At 54.1% G+C, this 19,600-nt stretch overlaps 1 long non-coding RNA gene across 1 annotated transcript; it reads right to left on the reverse strand.

Moving 5' to 3' along the window:
* Window positions 1-13,040: 13,040 nt before the first annotated feature.
* LOC140384905 (uncharacterized) lies at window positions 13,041-18,090 on the reverse strand. The gene is made up of 3 exons (XR_011933207.1): window positions 17,938-18,090; window positions 15,544-15,629; window positions 13,041-13,197 (listed from the first exon to the last, which is right to left on the reverse strand). It is a non-coding gene; the product is annotated as an uncharacterized lncRNA (long non-coding RNA).
* Between the last annotated feature and the right edge of the window lie 1,510 nt (window positions 18,091-19,600).

A 19,600-nucleotide genomic window follows, 5' to 3' on the forward strand; every position in this document is an offset into this window, starting at 1 on the left:
ATTTAACAAGACTACTGCTCTGCTTCCTGAGAAGAAGTAGAAAATGAAAGGATCATCTCGCTCCCTCAGTCACCACACTCAAACTTAAGCACTCTACTGCAGTTCCGAGTCACACTCCAGTACATAAATACTTAAACTTTAGATTTTCTGGATAACACTCGAACCAACCCAACAACGTATCCAAAATAGGAGACTTTGTTTAGCCTTGGGAAACTCACTTCTTGCCAATTAAATTGAGATGATTGAGTTAAGGTCACTACAAAGACATGAGGGAGGTCCTGCCCAGAGTTGATTGGAAGGGGAGCCGAGCAGGGAAGACACTGGAATAACAATGGCAGGTGTTTTCGTGGTTATTTGGGAGGCATTACAGAAATTCGTCCTAAGGAGGAGAAAACTTGCTAAGGGGAAGATGAGCCAACCATGGCTGACAAGGGAAGTCAGGGACAGCATAAAGCAAAAGAAAAAGCACACAAAGTGGCGAGAATTAGTGGGAAGCCAGAGGATTTAAAGCAAGTAGAGGACTAAAAATGATCGATTAAATTGTGTCTGTAGGTGGTCTAAGCCAGTTTAACTGTAGACCAATAGATCATCAATATGCACGATAAGGGGGGGGCACATGGCGCAGTGGTTAGCACTGCAGCCTACGGCGCGGAGGAACTGGGTCCGAATCTCGGCCCTGGGACACTGTCCGTGTGGAGTTTGAACGTTCTCCCTGTGTCTGTGTGGATTTCACACCCACAACCCAAAGATGTGCATGTTAGGTGGATTGGCCACGCTAAGTTGCCCCTTAATGGAGAAAAAAATAATTGGGTTGTATAAATTTAAAAAGAAAACAAAATACACAAAAATCAGAAATAACCGTCTTTGAAAGGTATCTGGTAGTTTGGCCATGCTAAATTGTCCATAGTGCCCAGGAATATGCAGGTTAGGTTATGGGGTTACACGGATGGGCCGGGTGGATGGGGGAGTGGATCCAGGTAGAGTGCTCTTTCGGAGGGTAGGTGCAGACTTGATGGGCTGAATGGCCTCTGTGATGAATGGTTACTATACTCTTAACACCATGTAGGCGATGCCCCTTTAAGACCGGGTTTGGAACCCTGGGGGACTCCGCCTCTGGCTCCACCCAGCAGGGAGCCGTATATAAGGTGACGCCCTGTAGGTGGCACTCAGTAAGCACACATCTCGGTGACTGACTAGTTCTCTGTTTATTAAAACCTTCATTTACCATTCTACACTCTCGTGTCGTTATTGAGGATACTACAATTTAATAAACAGATTACGTTAGGATGGACGCAGGTCTCAAGCCCGAAAAGCTCAACCTGGAAGCACGGACACCGGAGCCAAAGAAATGTTTAAGTACTGGATCCGCTGCTTCGAGTACTACCTGGAATCCTCGGAAACTCCCGTCCTAGGGCCTCGCAAGCTGCGCCTACTCCACGCCCGGGTGAGCCATAGAATCTCCGCCATGATCGAGAAAGCGACCACTTACGACGAGGAAATCGAGATCCTGCGAATGCGTTTCGTCAAACCCATAAACGAGGTACATGCACGGCACCTGCTCTCTACCTGCCGGCAGCGCTCAGGGGAAACGCTAGACGAGTACATTGAAAAGCTTACCGCGCTCGCTAGGAAGTTTAATTATCAGGACGTGACGGCGGAAGTCCACATGAACCTGCACATCCGAGACGCGTTCGTATCCGGCATCCGTTCCATCTATATCAGGCAGCGACTCCTCGAAAATGGAGCAAAAGACCTTCAGGACACGGTAACGCTCGCCACCTCGCTGGAAGTGGCCCGCCACAACCGCGGACCCTGCGAGCCTCCCTCAGACTTCCCCAGACTCGGTCACGCTACGGGCCTGTGCCGCGCGGTGACCCGCCCAGACCGGGGGCACACCGTGCTATTTCTGTCGGCAGGGCCAGCACCCACATCCACGCTGCCCAGCCCGCTCCGCCATCTGCAGCGACTGCGGGAAGAAGGGGCATTTCGCGAGGTTCTGCCTAGCCAGGCCCACGGCCCAGAAACAAAAAGATCACCAGGCCCGAAAATCAAGCTCACAGGCCTACAGGCCCCGCAACGCGGCTGTGCACTGGCCAGACACACCCCTTTCTGATGCGTCATCGGCCTCGTGCGAGTCATGGGGCGGCCATCTTGGCAGCGGCCATCTTCTAGACCCGACACGGGCGACCGAAGGCGGCGGCCATTTTGTGAATCCGACTCGGCTGAGGACTCGGACTACCCACAACTGGGAGCGATCAACCTTGACCAATCGCGGCCAAAGCACCTGCAGAATTCCATGATGCAGGTCCAGATCAACGGGCGCGACACTCCCTGCCTCTTCGACACCTAACATGCACGGAGAGCTTTATCCACCCAGAAACGGTAAGGCGCTGCTTCTTGCGCACCTATCCAGCCTCCCAAACCATAGCCCTCGCCTCCGGGTCCCACTCGGTCCAGATCAAGGGGTATTGTGTTGCGGATCTCACGATCCAGGGTGCCGAATACGCTCGCTTCAATCTCTATATTCTCCCTCACCTCTGCGCCCCCCTGCTGCTCGGTCTGGATTTCCAATGCAGCCACCGAAGCCTGACCCTGAAGTTCGGCGGACCCTTGCCCCCCCTCACGGTATGCAGCTTTGCAACACTGAAAGTTGCACCCCCTCACTATTCGCAAACCTCACCCCCGACTGTAGGCCCATCGCCACCAGGAGCCGGCGGTACAGTGACCAAGGTATGACTTTTATCAAGTCAGAGGTCCAGCGTTTACTGGAAGAGGGGGTCATCGAGGCTAGCAACAGCCCCTGGAGAGCACAAGTGGTGGTAGTACGGTCCGGGGACAAGAAACGGATGGTCGTGGACTACAGCCAGACCATAAACCACTTCACGCAGTTCGATACATACTCCCTTCCCTGCATAGCAGAAATGGTCAATCAGATTGCTCAATATTGTGTATTCTCCACTGTCGACCTCAAATCCACCTACCACCAGCTCCCTATCCGACTGAAAGACCGTCCCTATACTGCTTTTGAAGCAGCTGACCAGCTCTTCCACTTCCTCAGGGTCCCCTTCAGCGTCACAAATGGGGTCTCCATCTTCCAGAGGGTGATGGACCAAATGGTGGACCAGTACGGCCTGCGTGCTACTTACCCGTACTTGGACAATGTCACCATCTGCGGCCATGATCAGCAGGACCACAGCGCGAACCTTGAAAGGTTTCTCCAGACCGCCCGGGCTCTCAACCTGACCTACAACGAGGAGAAATACGTTTTCCACACAACCCGACTAGCCATCCTCGGCTACGTCATGGAAAACGGGGTCCTAGGCCCAGACCCCGACGGCAGGACTTCTCCTTACCCGTAGCCTCATGGCCCTCAAACCGTGCTTGGGGCTTTTCTCCTATTACGCCCTGTGGGTCCCCAGATATGCGGACAAAGCCCGCCCACTCATAAAGACCACGACATTTCCCCTGACGCCTGAGGCCCGGTCGGCCTTCAGTCGCATCATGGCTGACATCATCAAGGCCGCTCTGCACGCGGTGGACAAAACTATCCCTTTCCAGGTAGAGAGCGATGCGTCAGACATCGCCCTGGCTGCTACCCTCAACCAGGCAGGCAGACCAGTAGCATTCTTGTCCAGGACACTCACCGCCTCCGAGATTCGGCACTCTGCAGTCAAAAAGGAGGCACAAGCCATTGTGGAGGCTGTGCGACACCGGAGGCACTACCTGGCCGGTAGGAGGTAGCCTTCATGTTTGATAACGCACAACGGGGCAAAATTAAAAATTATAAAATCTTGAGGTGGAGGATCGAACTCTCCACCGACATGTACGATATCAAATACTGTCCTGGGGAGCTCAACGAGCCCCCAGATGCCCTATCCCGCGGCACGTGCGCCAACGCGCAGGAGGAACGCCTGCGGGCTATCCACGATGACCTCTGTCACACAGGGGTTACCCGGCTCGCCCACTTTATCAAGTCCCGCAACCTACCTTACTCAACCAAGGAGGTCAAGGCCATGACCAGGGCCTGCCAGATCTGTGCGGAGTGCAAACCGCACTTCTACCGGCCGGACAAGGCTCGCCTTGTAAATGCCTCAGGGCCCTTTGAGCGACTAAGCGTGGACTTCAAAGGCCTTCTCCCGTCCACAAACCACAATATCTAGTTCCTAACCGTCATTGACGAGTTCTCCTGCTTCCCATTCGCTGTTCCCTGCCCTGACATGACCTCGGCCACCGTGATAAAGGCACTGCACAGCATCTTCACCCTGTTTGGTTTCCCCGCTTATATCCAGAGCGACCGGGGTACATCGTTCATGAGCGATGAACTGCATCAGTATCTGCTCAGCAAGGGCATTGCCTCGAGCAGAACGACCAGTTATAACCCGCGGGGAAACGGGCAGGTGGAGAGGGAGAATGCGACAGTTTGGAAGGCTGTCCTTCTGGTCCTACGGTCGAGAAGTCTCCCAACAATCCGCTGGCAGGAGGTCCTACCCGATGCCCTCCACTCCATTAGGTCGCTCCTCTGCACGGCCATGAATGAGACCCCTCACAACCGCTTGTTTGTCTTCCCCAGGAAATCCACCTCCGGGGTCTCGCTTCCACCTTGGCTGAAAACTCCTGTTCTTCTCCGGAGGCACGCGAGGAGCCATAAAACGGACTCCCTGGTCGAGTGGGTTCAACTGCTACATGCGAACCCCCGATATGCCTACGTCGAGCACCCCGACGGCAGGCAAGACATGTTTCTCTCCGGGATCTTGCACCCGCTGGTTCCCCCACTACTGATGCCCCCCCGGGACCCCCGCCCCATCGGTAGACACCGACAGCGCACCCCCCCCACACTCCCTGTCGGCGCCGGCACCGTTACCCCCAGCCCCAGCTATTCGCCCAGCTATTCCCCCTGACCCCCGGCCCCCTACCCCGACCCGGACCAAAGCTCCGACCACCGTGCTCCCGGATGTACTCTCGCCAAAGACGTCCATGTCCGCCGCACCACCGCCTGAGCTGAGAAGGTCGACGAGGACGATGCAGCCGCTGAAAAGACTAGACATGTGATTCCACTTCACCCCCGACGGACTTTGCTTTTTTTTTTAAACAGGGGTGAATGTGATGAATGGTTACTGTACCCTTAACACCATGTAGGTAATGCCCCTTTAAGACTAGGTTTAGAACCCTGGGGGACTCCGCCTCTGGCTCCGCCCACCAGGGAGCCATATATAAGGTGATGCCCTGTAGGTGGCACTCAGTAAGCACATGTCTCGGTCGCTGACTAGTTCTCTGTTTATTAAAGCCTTCATTTACCATTCTACTCTCTTGTGTCATTATTGAGGGTACTACAGCCTCATTCTGCACTGTAGGGATTCTATGATTCTGCGTTTGAAATGGTTTAATCTTACATTGGTAAAGATCGTCTGATGTTACAAAAGCAGAGATTCCTTTGGTTTGACCTGTTACAGCATTAACTTTCTGTAATCACCGCTAAATTGTTGAAACACACAGGGTGGGATTCTCCGACCCCCCGCCGGGTCGGAGAATCGCCGGGGGGGCAGCGTAAATCCCGCCCCCGCCGGCAGCCGAATTCTCCGGCGCTGGAGATTCGGCGGGGGCGGAAATCGGGCCCCGCCGGTCAACGACCATTGGCAGCGCTCCCCCCCCCCCCCCCCCCCCGCGATGGGCATAGTGGCCGCCCGTTTTTTGCCGGGCGGCCTCCGGGGTCCTCGGTGGGGCACGGGGGGATCTGGCCCGGGAGGTGCCCCCACGGTGGCCTGGCTCGCGATCGGGGCCCACCGATCCGCGGGCAGGTCTGTGCTGTGGGGCACTCTATTCCTCCGCATCGACCGCTATGGTCCTCCGCCATGGCCAATGCAGAGACGAACCCTCCTGCGCATGCGCTGGGATGACGCCAGCACACGCTGGTGCTCCCGCGCATGCACCAACTCACACCCGCTGGTGGAGGCTCTTTGGCGCCGGTTGGCGTGGCGCCAAGCCCCTTCCCCGCCGGCCGGCGGGGCGCAAACCAGCCCGGGGCGGGCCTAGCCCCTGAAGGTGCGAATTGGGGCGGCCCGACGCCGGAGTGGTTCACGCCACTCCTTGGTGCTGGGAACCCCTGCCCCGCAAGGTAGGGGAGAATCCCGCCCACAATGTACTGACTTGAAATTAGATCACCGCCTCCTCACTGTCACTTTGTCAAAATCATGGAACTGCCTATCTAACAAGACTGTGGGTGTTCCTACAACATGATGGCCTAGCCAGTAATCCCCAGATCACAGGAACAAGTGGAAAGCAGAAACCTAGTGATGCATATTTCTGATGGTTTGTCTTGATAGGAGAAATTCCTTAAGTCCAGGTGTAGGGGCTGGGAGCAGATACAGAATCAGGTAGACTTGGTGAAAATGGGCGTATAAACAATTGAGGTTGTGTCAAAAGGGCAATGATTTAAATGAAATAGTGCCACACTTAATACCAAAAGCATTTCACAGAGCAACATTTATCATCTGAAACTTTGCAATAGATTCCACTTGAAATATAATTTCCAAAGATATGAAATTGAATCAACATTTTCCGGATATCAAACTACTCTGAAAGATAAAGGCCTCTGCACAATTCTTTTTCCATGAAAAGCATAGTGTTTAATTAGATTACATTGTGTTGGAATACTGAGCAGATTTGGGACAGAGGGAGAACCCGCTTGCTACTTCTTAATGGTAGATCTTAAATTCCTCTCACTTCCTCATGTACGTCTTCGAAACTTTCCCCACTCAGGGTCTCTCAGTTACAAAGCACGGAAATAGGTCATCGCTGATTCTGCTCCTTGCTACCAGCCACACTGATGAGTGGATATGAGTCAGTGAAAGAAGATAACAAAACCCTTTACATTGCCAGCATTTCAATCAGATCCCCTCCACCTTGGAACACTAATAAAATCTGTTCAGTCCAGTTTACAAATTAAAATATCAGACAAGGAAAGATCAGCTGGTCCATCCAGATTATCCTACTTGGCAGTGATAGCCTCCTCTCACAATTCAGACACTCTAGAGTCCTGTCATCTCCTAGGGGACAATTTCTCTCCTCTTACATCAATGAGTTGACCTATTGAGCAGACCAATTCAATGCACTAACCCATTGCCCTCAGGGCAGATCATGGTAAGTTCAAAGTTTAATTAGTAGAAGATTAATTTTAAAGATCCTCAGTTCTGTGACATGGATGGACGCTCTGCAAATCAAGTTTCACATTTGCTCTTTCCCAGAACAAAGTGCATTACCACTGTGGAACTATAGCATGTCAAGGTGCAATTGACCACAAATTCATTCAACGCAATGTGGTTACAAGTACAAGGCTATTTTTACTGTTAAGAAAAAGTCTTTACATTGCAACACAGGAAGTTTGCCACTGAAAGACCTGAAATCCAACCTGTTTTATTGATACAATCAAAGCTAAAGCTTTGGAGACGTTTTATAGAAAATAAATCTGTATTGCTGTGAGGTGATCACTTTAAACTTGCCAGCACTTTGTTGAGATTGCAGGTACAAAGAAGCAGCAATAGGCAGTGGGTTAAGATGGTGAAAAGAGTGCCAACGACTAAGAGCTCACTCTATGCTTTTATAAACTATGTAAACGTCATCTACACCTCAGGAACTGCAGCAGTTCAAGAAGGCAGCTCACCACCACTTTCTGAAGGCCAACTAGAGATGGGCAACAAATGCTGGCCTAACCAGCGCACACACACCCATAAGTGAATGCTTTTTAAAAATCATTTGTAATTTATAAAATTAAAAAATTGGACCATGGCTTTAAAATGACTGGAGCTATGGTTGGCTATGACTCAAACAGTAAGAACTTTCTGTCATTCAGAGAAGCTGCCACCTTGTTATCTTTGAAGGGACGCTAACAACCTGGTGACCTCCTGAAGAAAAACTTCCAAAGGAAGTATACAAAGGCTATTTACATTATATAAGCCAGGCCAATATGCTCACCGTGATTCATTAATGCTAATTTTCTTTGTGGACTTTTCTCTGTACTTCTTTCATTTCTGTATCCCGTTTTCACTGTAAGGATTCCTAAGAAGTGGGGGGTGGAGGGAGGGGGGAGACATTGCAGACACGCTTTCTGTGTTTTGAGTGTGTGTAATATAAATGAGCCCTCAAAGTTTATCCTAACTTGAGTTTGCTGTGGGGTTATTTATCAAACATATATTTTTTTTAATTTGTTCTTGGGATGTGAGTGTCACAGGCTGTGCCAGCTTTTATTGCCCATCCCCTAATTGCCTTGAGGAGGACGTTAAGAGTCAACCATTGCTGTGGGTCAGGGATCATATGTAAGCCACACCAGGTAAGGATGGCAGATTTCCTTCCCTAAACGGCATTAGTAAACCAGATGGGATTTTATGAACATCAACAATGGTTTAATGGTCATCACTAGACTTTTAATTCCAGATATTTTATTGAGCTTAAATTCCATCACCTGCCATGGTGGGATTTTTATCTGGGTCCCCAGATCATTACCCTGCGTCTTTGGATTACTACTCCAGCGACAATACCAATATGCCACCATCTACTCTTATGACCACACCAAAACCACAGAGCTTTGGGAAAATAAATCACCACCAGCTATAGAGGGGGAAATCAAAATCAGAACACTTTCCTGTTTATGGATGAGTCACGAGAGGAGAAATCGGGGCTGTTCAAAGGAAACCCCCTCTGTTCCTGACAGAAATTGGGAGATCACATCTAGGAATACCAAATTTGAACTTGACCAGTGCCTAAGATAAACGATAAAAAGGGAAATCTCAGTGGAATATTAACCTTGCTCTTGGCCTGAGATGTGGTGATCCTCAAGCGGAATCAACACCAATCAGTTCAGCTCTCCCCACTCAGCCTAAGGGCATCTGGGATTATGGTGACTTCAATTACCTATCTCCCTAATCCAGCGCCAGTCCTTCAAATGTGCTTGATTCATCCCCAGATTCGAAGAGAGTGATGTGGAGCCATTTGTTTGCTATTTTTGAGGAAACAGCCAGACAATTAAAATAGCCATCAGAGGTGTGGACATTTTTCATTTAAGGTCAGGGAAAGCCCAAGCTCCATACTGCCTTCTGATGTGTTCATGAATAATGAGCAGACAAAGGCTGACATTCTAAATGCTACGAGTTACTCCCAGAGGCATATCGTCAAAAACTCTGGAATACACGTATGAAGCTCACACAAATCTGTGTTAGATTTGAACAGCTCAAGCAAATTTCTCGATCAACGCAAACAATGACAGAGTATTGCAGCCATTAATACCTTCCTGCACAACCCCAGCAACATGCAGAGTGGGAGCAGCAGCCGGTAAAGGGCTGAGTGAGACTTGGGGACTGGCCAGACCGTGTGCAGTGTCGGAATTGTGCCTGAGTTTCTGGGCATCAGTGGGTGATAATATTATTCTAATTACAGGTGACGGATTTGAGATGATTGCCGTGAGTTTATTGTATGACTTTAGTTGCTATTTGTTACTGGGAGAACTTACCGTCCATCACTGGTTGTGTATATGTGAATCCCCAGGCCTTGGTCTCTCACCATTCCCATCAACACCATCCATCCAAACCCCCATCCCATCCAACCAACAACCCCCCACTCCCATCCACCCACCCTATCCATCCAAACCCCCATCCCATCCACCCAACCCACCCCCAGTCCCATCCACCCAACTCACCCGCACTCCCATCCATCCAACCCCTCCACCACATCCACCCAACCCACCCCCACTCCCATCCACCCACCCAATCCATCCAAACCCCCATCCCATCCACCCAACCCACCCCACTCCCATCCACCCACCCTATCCATCCAAACCCCCATCCCATCCACCCAACCCACCCCCAGTCCCATCCACCCAACTCACCCGCACTCCCATCCATCCAGCCCCTCCACCACATCCAGCCAACCCACCCCCACTCCCATCCACCCAACTCACCCCCACTCCCATCCACCTAACCAACCCCCACTCCCATCCACTCAACCCACCCCCACTCCCATCCACCTAACCAACCCCCACTCCCATCCACTCAACCCACCCCCACTCCCATCCACCCAACCCACCCCCACTCCCATCCACTCAACCCACCCCCTCTCCCATCCACCCAACCCACTCCCACTCCCATCCACCCTCCCTATCCACACACCCCCTCTCCCATCCACTCAACCCACCCCCTCTCCCATCCACTCAACCCACCCCCCTCCGATCCACCCAACCCACCCCCACTCCCATCCACCCAACCCACCCCCACTCCCATCCACCCAGCCCCCACTCCCATCCACCCAACCCACTCCCATCCACCCACCCTATCCACCAACCCCCTCTCGGATCCACCCAACCCCTCTCCCATCCACCCAACCCTCCCCCACTCCCATCCACCCAACCTACCCCAACTCACATCCACCCAACTCACCCCCACTCCCATCCACTCAACACCCCCCACTCCCATCCACTCAACTCACCCCCACTCCCATCCACCCAATCCCCCCACTCCCATCCACCCAACCCTCCCCCACTCCCATCCACCAAACCCACCCCCACTCCCATCCACCCAATCCACCCCCACTCACATCCACCCAACTCACCCCCACTCACATCTACCCAACTCACACCCACTCCCATCCACTCAACTCACCCCCACTCACATTCACCCAACTCACCCCCACTCCCATCCACCCAACTCACCCCCAGTCCCATCCACCCAACCCACCCCCACTCCCATCCACCCAACACCCCCCCACTCCCATCCACTCAACTCACCCCACTCCCATCCACCCAACCCACCCCCACTCCCATTCACCCAACCCACCCCAATTCCCATCCACCCAACCCACCCCCACTCCCATCCACTCAACTCACCCCCACTCCCATCCACCCAATCCCCCCCACTCCCATCCACCCACACTCCCATCCACCAAACCCACCCCCACTCCCATCCACCCAACTCACCCCCACTCCCATCCACCCAACCCACCCCCACTCCCATCCACCCAACCCACCCCAACTCCCATCCACCCAACCCACACCCACTCCCATCCACTCAACTCACCCCCACTCCCATCCACCCAATCCCCCCACTCCCATCCACCCAACCCACCCCACTCCCATCCACCAAACCCACCCCCACTCCCATCCACCCAATCCCCCCACTCCCATCCACCCAACCCACCCCCACTCCCATCCACCGAACCCACCCCCACTCCCATCCACCAAACCCACCCCCACTCCCATCCACCCAACTCACCCCCACTCACATCCACCCAACCCACCCCCACTCCCATACACCCAACCACCCCCACTCCCATCCACCAAACCCACCCCCACTCCCATCCACCCAACCCACCCCAACTCCCATCCACCCAACCCACCCCCACTCCCATCCACTCAACTCACCCCCACTCCCATTCACCCAACCCACCCCAATTCCCATCCACCCAACCCACCCCCACTCCCATCCACTCAACTCACCCCCACTCCCATCCACCCAATCCCCCCCACTCCCATCCACCCAACCCACCCACACTCCCATCCACCAAACCCACCCCCACTCCCATCCACCCAACTCACCCCCACTCCCATCCACCCAACCCACCCCCACTCCCATCCACCCAACCCACCCCAACTCCCATCCACCCAACCCACCCCCACTACCATCCACTCAACTCACCCCCACTCCCATCCACCCAATCCCCCCACTCCCATCCACCCAACCCACCCCACTCCCATCCACCAAACCCACCCCCACTCCCATCCACCCAATCCCCCCCACTCCCATCCACCCAACCCACCCCCACTCCCATCCACCGAACCCACCCCCACTCCCATCCACCAAACCCACACCCACTCCCATCCACCCAGCTCACCCCCACTCACATCCACCCAACCCACCCCCACTCCCATACACCCAACCACCCCCATTCCCATCCACCAAACCCACCCCATCCACCCAACCCACTCCCATCCACCCAACTCACCCCCACTCACATCCACCCAACTCACCCCCACTCACATCTACCCAACTCACCCCCACTCACATCCACCCAACTCACCCCACTCCCATCCACTCAACTCACCCCCACTCCCATCCACTCAACTCACCCCCACTCCCATCCACCCAACCCACCCCCACTCCCATCCACCCAACCCACCCCCACTCCCATCAACCCAATGCACCCCCACTCACATCCACCCAACTCACCCCCACTCCCATCCACCCAACCCACCCCCACTCCCATCCACCCAACTCACCCCCACTCCCATCCACCCAACTCACCCCCACTCCAATCCACCCAATCCCCCCACTCACATCCACCCATCACCCCCCACTCACATCCACCTAACCAACTCCCACTCCCATCCACACAACCCACTCCTCACTCACAGATCCTCATGTTTCCTGAACTTGTCGCTTCGGCTGGTGACCAAGTCTTCCATCCAGATTGTCCCACATGTTTCAGTCACCTCCTCCACACCTGGATCCCTGTAACCTCCAAGGAGAGAGGTTTCCTTCATCGCATTGAGTTATTGAGCAGACCAACACAATACCCCAGGATCTGTCAAAGCAACTCCAGAATATAACGAGCTGAATCTGAATGTTGAAAACCCCCTTGGTACTAACTGGCAATCCACAAAGCTGCCTTTCCCAGAACAAAGTACACCACTCCAATTGAACAACAGCATTTCAGGGTGCAATTAACCACCCATTTCTGTATTGTGGTAAAAGCTTATTGTTATGGTCAGGAGAAAACCTTTACAGTGGAACACAGGAAGCTTATGGACGCAATTTGTCATCAATCGCTTTATTCATACAATGAAGGTCGCACTTTGGCCATACTTTATAGGAAATAAATCTGTTAGTGTGAGGTGATCACGTTTAATATTCCAGCACTACAGATAGATTATAGATAGAAAAATGCAATAAGAAACTGAGAGTGCGTTTAGGAGCTCTGAAAAGAGTTCAGGCATAAAGAGGCTCCCAGCAAGGAAATGAGATGCTGCGACCCATTTGGTTCAATTTCAATCTCGGGAGTTGTTTGGATTCAATGCGCGTTTATGGCCACCACGACATACATAATACCGCTGATGATGCTGAGGACGGCCAGCACTGTGGCTGCAATGTTGAGTGCTCGGGCTGTAGATGCATACTGCCGAGCTCCTGCCACATCTCCCACAACTTTCCGGTCTCTAGACTAATAGAAAATAAGTGTGGTTATAGATAATATTACTTTAAAAGCTTTCGGCAAGCTGCACGCGACAATTCAGCGCTTGAAATTCAGGTAACTTTGGGAAAGTTTGTGTGGTCTCAAGCAAGATGCTTTGTGGCAAAGGAAAATGCCCCCTGTTCCAGGTGGCACTGTGATGTATGTGTTCAGAACCATCGCTTCTTGGCCTTTTGACTGAGATCAAGCGTCAGATCTGGCCCACGATGAGGTGAAAAAAAGCCTTTCCTTGTCAGTTTAGATCTTGTTTGTCTCGCGTGTGGAGACCTTCGCGAGAGTGGAGACCTCAATTTGAATTGATTTTTGGAGCAAGCAATAAGAGGGTTGCTGTTCCTGCAAAGCCCCGCAAATGATTCCTTTACAGCTAATGATCCAAGTGTCTTTGGGACTCCATGACACTGCATTTCAGAACGCAACTATGGTCGCAGGCAAAACAGTTCAGAACGCAACCACTCACTGAATAAAAGTTTACTCTCATGTCAGTGTTGCTTCTTCTACCAACTGACTTAAATCAGTGTCCTCTGGTGTTCCAGCCTCCACAAATGGGAACAGTTCCACCCGATGGATTGTCGGAGGATCATTGCTAACACACTACTGCACTGTCGGAGCGGTTAAGCCAAGGCCCAGTCTGACCTCGTAAAACATGCCATGGTGCCATTTTGAAGAACACGGGAGTTATCCCTGGTTTCCAGGCGGATATATTTCTTCCTCAATCGACATCACACAATACCTACCTAGTTATTATCACACTGTTCAATATTTCAATAATGACTGGTCCTAATTGGCTGTAAGGGGCCGGTTTAGCACAGTGGGCTAAGACAGCTGGCTTGTAATGGAGAACAAGACCAGCACCGGAATGAGGCGACTCGGGGCTTTTCACAGTAATTTCATTGAAGCCTACTTGTGACAATAGGCGATTATTATTATATTATTAAGAGGCATGGAGGCATCTGGTGATCATGAGAAATGTGATAGAAATGCAACTTTTTCTCTCAATGGCTTTATTAACAAATATTTTATCTTTATCATCCCCAGTTCTGGCCTTTCCACTGAAAATATCTTTTCCATGTCTAACCTACTAAAAAGTTTTCATATTTAAAGTTGCCATCAGTTAGTAGATCACATGGACTCAATCTGTAACACTATTGCTTATAGATGTGAACAGATGTCGAGATGTACAGGTTAATGAAGGAAAGCCAGTTAGGTCGTTAAAGACAAATCAGGTGTAAAATGATCGGATTATTTGATTGAGTAACAGAGAAAGTTGGTCAAGGATGTTGTCAGGGACTCAGTTATGAGGAGAATTTGGAAAAGTTAAGACAGTTCTCCTTGGAAGAGAGAAATTTAAGAGGTGACTGAATAAAGGGAATGTGGCGACCAGGGGCTTTTCACAGTAACTTCATTTGAAGCCTACTTGTGACAATAAGTGATTTTCATTTCATTTCATTTTCAAGATGATGAAAGATTTTGATAAATTCAATAGAGAAAAAATATTCCCTCTGGTGACTGGATCAATAACCAGAGGTCAGAGATTTTAAATCATTGAAAAACATTGAGGGGCGATGGAGAGAAATGTTTTCACTCAGTTGTTGGGATCCGGAACATTCTACAAGAAAAGCTGCTGGAAGCTGATTCCATGAATGATTTGAGGCAGGAAATTGAGAATACAGAGTTACGGACAATAAAACAAGAGTAAGGGACTGAGCATGACTGCTCTTTCAGAGAGCCAGCACAGACTGGATGGGCCAAATGGTCACTTTCTGTGCTGTAAATTTGTAGATTACATGTGTTCAATTTGTAATTGAATAAAATTCTTCGATGAGGTAACCAGCTGTGTAGATGAGGGTAGTGTAGTTGATGTAGTCTACATGGACTTCAGTAAGGCTTTTGACAAGGTCCCACATGGGAGACTGGCCAAAAAGGTAAGAGTCCATGGGATCCAGGGCAATTTGGCAAACTGGATCCAAAATTGGTTTAGTGGCAGGAGGCAGTGGGTGATGGTGGAAGATTGTTGTTGTGACTGGAAGCCTGTGTCCAGTGGTGGCCTGCTGGAATCGGTGCTGGCTCCCTTGTTGTTTGTAGTGTACATTAATAATCAAAAGATGAATGTTGGAGGTATAATCAGGAATTTCGCAGTTGACACAAGTTGGTGGTGTGGTAAATAATGAGGAAGAAAGCATCAGATGGGCAGGGAATCAGGAACTCACTCTCTGAAAGGGTGGGAGAGGCGGGAATAGCATTTAACAAATTTTAAGATCAGCATTTGAAACACACTGGATACAAGGCTACAGAGAAAGTACTGGAAAATGGGATTACATTAGACAGGTGCTTTATGGCTGGTGCAGATGGGCCGAGGGGCCCTTTCTGTGTTGCACAACTCCAAGACTCGATGTAACAGTTTCCTGAGTAAGAAATCGGCACAAATTATTAACAATCCGGCAGAAATTGCCCAGTGAGGCTTTCTCATTGTTAAGCACAATCCACTAAACCTGGGATATCACAGGCTGAATTTTCCATTTTTCCAGCAGCCCGGGGGTTTCCCGACAGCATGGGGCTGCCCCACAATGGGAAACCCCATTGACCTGCCGGCGAAACGGAGAATCTCGACGGCGTGCCACACCAGAAATTTGGTGTGGCGGGACGGAGAATTCGGCCCCACAGCTCTGTGAACATTTTTTTAGATAAAATTTAGAGTACCCAATTCTTTTTTTTTCCAATTAAGGGGCAATTTAGCATGGCCAATTCACCTACCCTGTACATCTTTGGGTTGTGGGGGTGAGACCCACGCAAACACGGGGAGAATGTGCAAACTCCACACAGACAGTGACCCAGAGCCGGGATCGAACCCGGGTCATCAGTGCCGTGAGGAAGCGATGCTAACCACTGACCACCCGTAACACCTCTGTGAACTTGAACAGAAGTTGGGAGATACTCGGACAGGTTCTGATTTCTGCAGAACCATCAAACAGTCATTTTCACCCCTCATGGTCGCCGTTGCAGCGCTCTGCCACCCTCCCCGGGGTCTCTGCCACCCTCCCCGGGGTCTCTGCCACCCTCACCGGGGTCTCTGCCACCCTCCCCGGGGTCTCTGCCACCCTCCCCGGGGTCTCTGCCCCCTCCCCGGTCTCTGCCCCCGTCCCCGGGGTCTCAGCCCCGCTCCCTGGGGTCTCTGCCCCCTCCCCGGGGTCTCTGTCCCTCCTCCCGGGGTTGCTGTCCCTGTCCCCGGGGTCTCTTCCCTGCTTCCCGGGGTCTCTGCCTCCTCCCCGGGGTCTCTGACCCCTCCTCCGGGGGTCTCTGCCTTCCTCCCGGCGTCTCTGCCCCCCTCCCCGGGGTCTCTGCCCCCCCCCCACCGGGTTATCTGCCTCCTCCCCGGGGTCTCTGCCACCCTCCCCGGGGTCTCTGTCACCCTCCCCGGGGTCTCTGCCACCCTCACCGGGGTCTCTGCCACCCTCCCTGGGGTCTCTGCCACCCTCCCCGGGGTCTCTGCCCCCCTCCCCGGGGTCTCTGCCACCCACCCCGGGGTTTCTGTCCCCCTCCCCGGGATCTCTGTCCCCCTCCCCGGCGTCTCTGCCCCCTCCCCGGGTCTCTGCCCCCCTCCCCGGGGTCTCTGCCACCCACCCCGGGGTTTCTGTCCCCCTCCCCGGGATCTCTGTCCCCCTCCCCGGCGTCTCTGCCCCCCTTCCCGGGTCTCTGTCCCCATCCCCGGGGTCTCTGCCCCACTCCCCGGGGTCTCTGCCCCCTCCCCGGGGTCTCTGTCCCCCTCCCCGGCGTCTCTGCCCCCCTCCCCGGGTCTCTATCCCCATCCGCGGGGTCTCTGCCCCACTCCCCGGGATCTCTGCCCCGCTCCCCGGGGTCTCTGCCCCCTCCCCGGGGTCTCTGTCCCCGTCCCCAGGGTCTCTGCCCCGCTCCCGGCATCTCTGTCCCTCTCCTTGGCATCTCTGCCCCTCCCTGGGGTCTCTGCCCCCTCCCCGGGGTCTCTGCCCCTCCCCGGTCTCTGCCCCCGTCTCCGGGGTCACAGCCCCGCTCCCTGGGGTCTCTGCCCCCTCCCCGGGGTCTCTGTCCCTCCTCCCGGGGTCTCTGCCCCCATCCCCGGGGTCTCAGCCCCGCTCCCTGGGGTCTCTGCCCCCTCCCCGGGGTCTCTGTCCCTCCTCCCGGGGTCGCTGTCCCTGTCCCCGGCGTCTCTGCCCCCTCCCCGGGGTCTCTGTCCCTCCTCCCGGGGTCTCTGCCCCGTCCCCGGGGTCTCTTCCCCGCTCCCCGGGGTCTCTGCCCCCTCCCCGGGGTCTCTGTCCCCCTCCTCCCGGGGTCTCTGTCCCCCTCCCCGGGGTTTCTGCCCCCTCCTCTCGGGGTCTCTGTCCCTCTTCCCGGGGTCTCTTTCCCCCTTCCCGAGGTCTCTATCCCCCTCCCCGGGGTCTCTGCCCCCCCCCCGGGTTATCTGCCCCCTCCCCAGGGTCTCTGTCCCCCCTCCCCGGGGTCTCTGTCCCCCTCCCCGGGGTTTCTGCCCCCCTCCCCGGGATCTCTGCCCCCCCCCCCCCGCCCCGGGTCTCTGCCCCTCCTCCCGGGGTCTCTGTCCCCCTTCCCGAGGTCTCTATCCCCCTCCCCGGGGTCTCTGCCCCCCCCCCCACCGGGTTATCTGCCTCCTCCCCGGGGTCTCTATCCCCCCCTCCCCGGGGTCTCTATCCCCCCCCCCGGGGGTCTCTGCCCCTCACTCACTTTGACGGAGAAAACCAGCGCCACGAATCCCAGGCAGCAGAAATTCAAATAAACGAAGTTGAAGATGGACCAGGGCAGGTGGTCCCGGACCGGGGGCACATTCGGGGCCATGGTAATGACGGTGGACTGGACCTGCTGCTGTCCCTGGTACGGGTAGACGCCGGGATTCATCGGCACTTGTTCGGCTCTGTACTCCATTCTTGTCCCGATGTCAGTGAGAGGAGTAACTGAATGTGGACCGCCTTGAACTCGGCAATTTATAGAGCGGGGCGGAGCGAGAGACTGAACCCACCCCCAACAGCCCAACTGATAAGAGTGTGTAATCCTCCCAGAGACAGGGAATAGACCCAGAGACAGGCTACATCCAGAGGCAGGTTATACACACACTCTGTAATCCTCCCAAAGACAGAGATTAGACCCAGAGGCAGGGAATAGACTGAAAGGCGGGGAATACGCCCAGAGACAGGGAATAGAGCCAGAGACGGGGGGCTCGATTCTCCACTCCCACGCCGGTTGGGAGAATCGCCTGGGGCGCCAAAATTTCCGGCGATGCCCTCCCGCAATTCTCCCAAGCGGCGGGAACAGCCCGGTCGAGTTTCGCGGGCCGCAGGCCGGAGACACTGAAAATGGTGATTCTCCGGCACCCCTGCTTTTCTGAGGCCCAGATGGGCCGAGCGGCCAGGCCAAAACGGCGGGGTCCCCCCCGGTGCCGTCCACACGTCGCTGCAGTCGTGGGCGGTGCGTGAACGCTGGGGGGGGGGGGGGGCGGCCTGTGGGGGGGCGAGGGGGGATCCTGCACTGGGCTTCACCTGGAATGTGGGGTGGCCCGCGATCGGTGCCCACCGATCGTCGGGCCGTCCTCTCTGAAGGAGGACATCCTTCCTTCCGCGGCCCCGCGAGATCCGTCCCCCATCTTCTTGCGGGGCGGACTTAGAGAGGAGGACAACCACGCATGCGTGGGTTGGCGCCGGCCAACTCGTGCATGCGCGGATGATGCCCGTTATGAGGCGCCGGCCACGTCATCTATGCGGCGCCGCTTTTACGTGGGCGACAAGGCCTGGCGCGTGTAGATGATGCGGCCCCGATCCTAGCCCATTGTCAGGGCCTGAATCGGTCGGGAACGGGGCCGTTCCGCGCCATCGTGAACCTCGACGGCGTTCACGACGGCGCGGCCAGTTCCCCCGGATACAGCCTCACGTACTAATGACTAGACAACCCATGCGAGGAATACAGCCCCAACTTGGGTTAGATCTATCTGGGCCCTAAGTCCAGGCACTCACACATGAGAACGCCATGAAAGCGCTGTTGCAAAACATTCAGGCTGCACAACAAGCTGCAACCGTGAAGACAGGCAAACGGAAACAACAGCGAAACACGGAGCCCTATTCTAAATAACCGCTCTGCCCACTCCACGCACCTGCCCAATTGTAAATAACCACTCTGCCCACTCCACGCACCTACCCAATTGTAAATAACCACTCTGCCCACTCCACGCACCTACCCAATTGTAAATAACCACTCTGCCCACTCCACGCACCTGCCCAATTGTAAATAACCACTCTGCCCACTCCACGCACCTACCCAATTGTAAATAACCACTCTGCCCACTCCACGCACCTACCCAATTGTAAATAACCACTCTGCCCACTCCACACACCTGCTC

This window comes from Scyliorhinus torazame, chromosome 10 (assembly GCF_047496885.1).
Source record: "Scyliorhinus torazame isolate Kashiwa2021f chromosome 10, sScyTor2.1, whole genome shotgun sequence".
Lineage (NCBI taxonomy): Eukaryota > Metazoa > Chordata > Chondrichthyes > Carcharhiniformes > Scyliorhinidae > Scyliorhinus > Scyliorhinus torazame.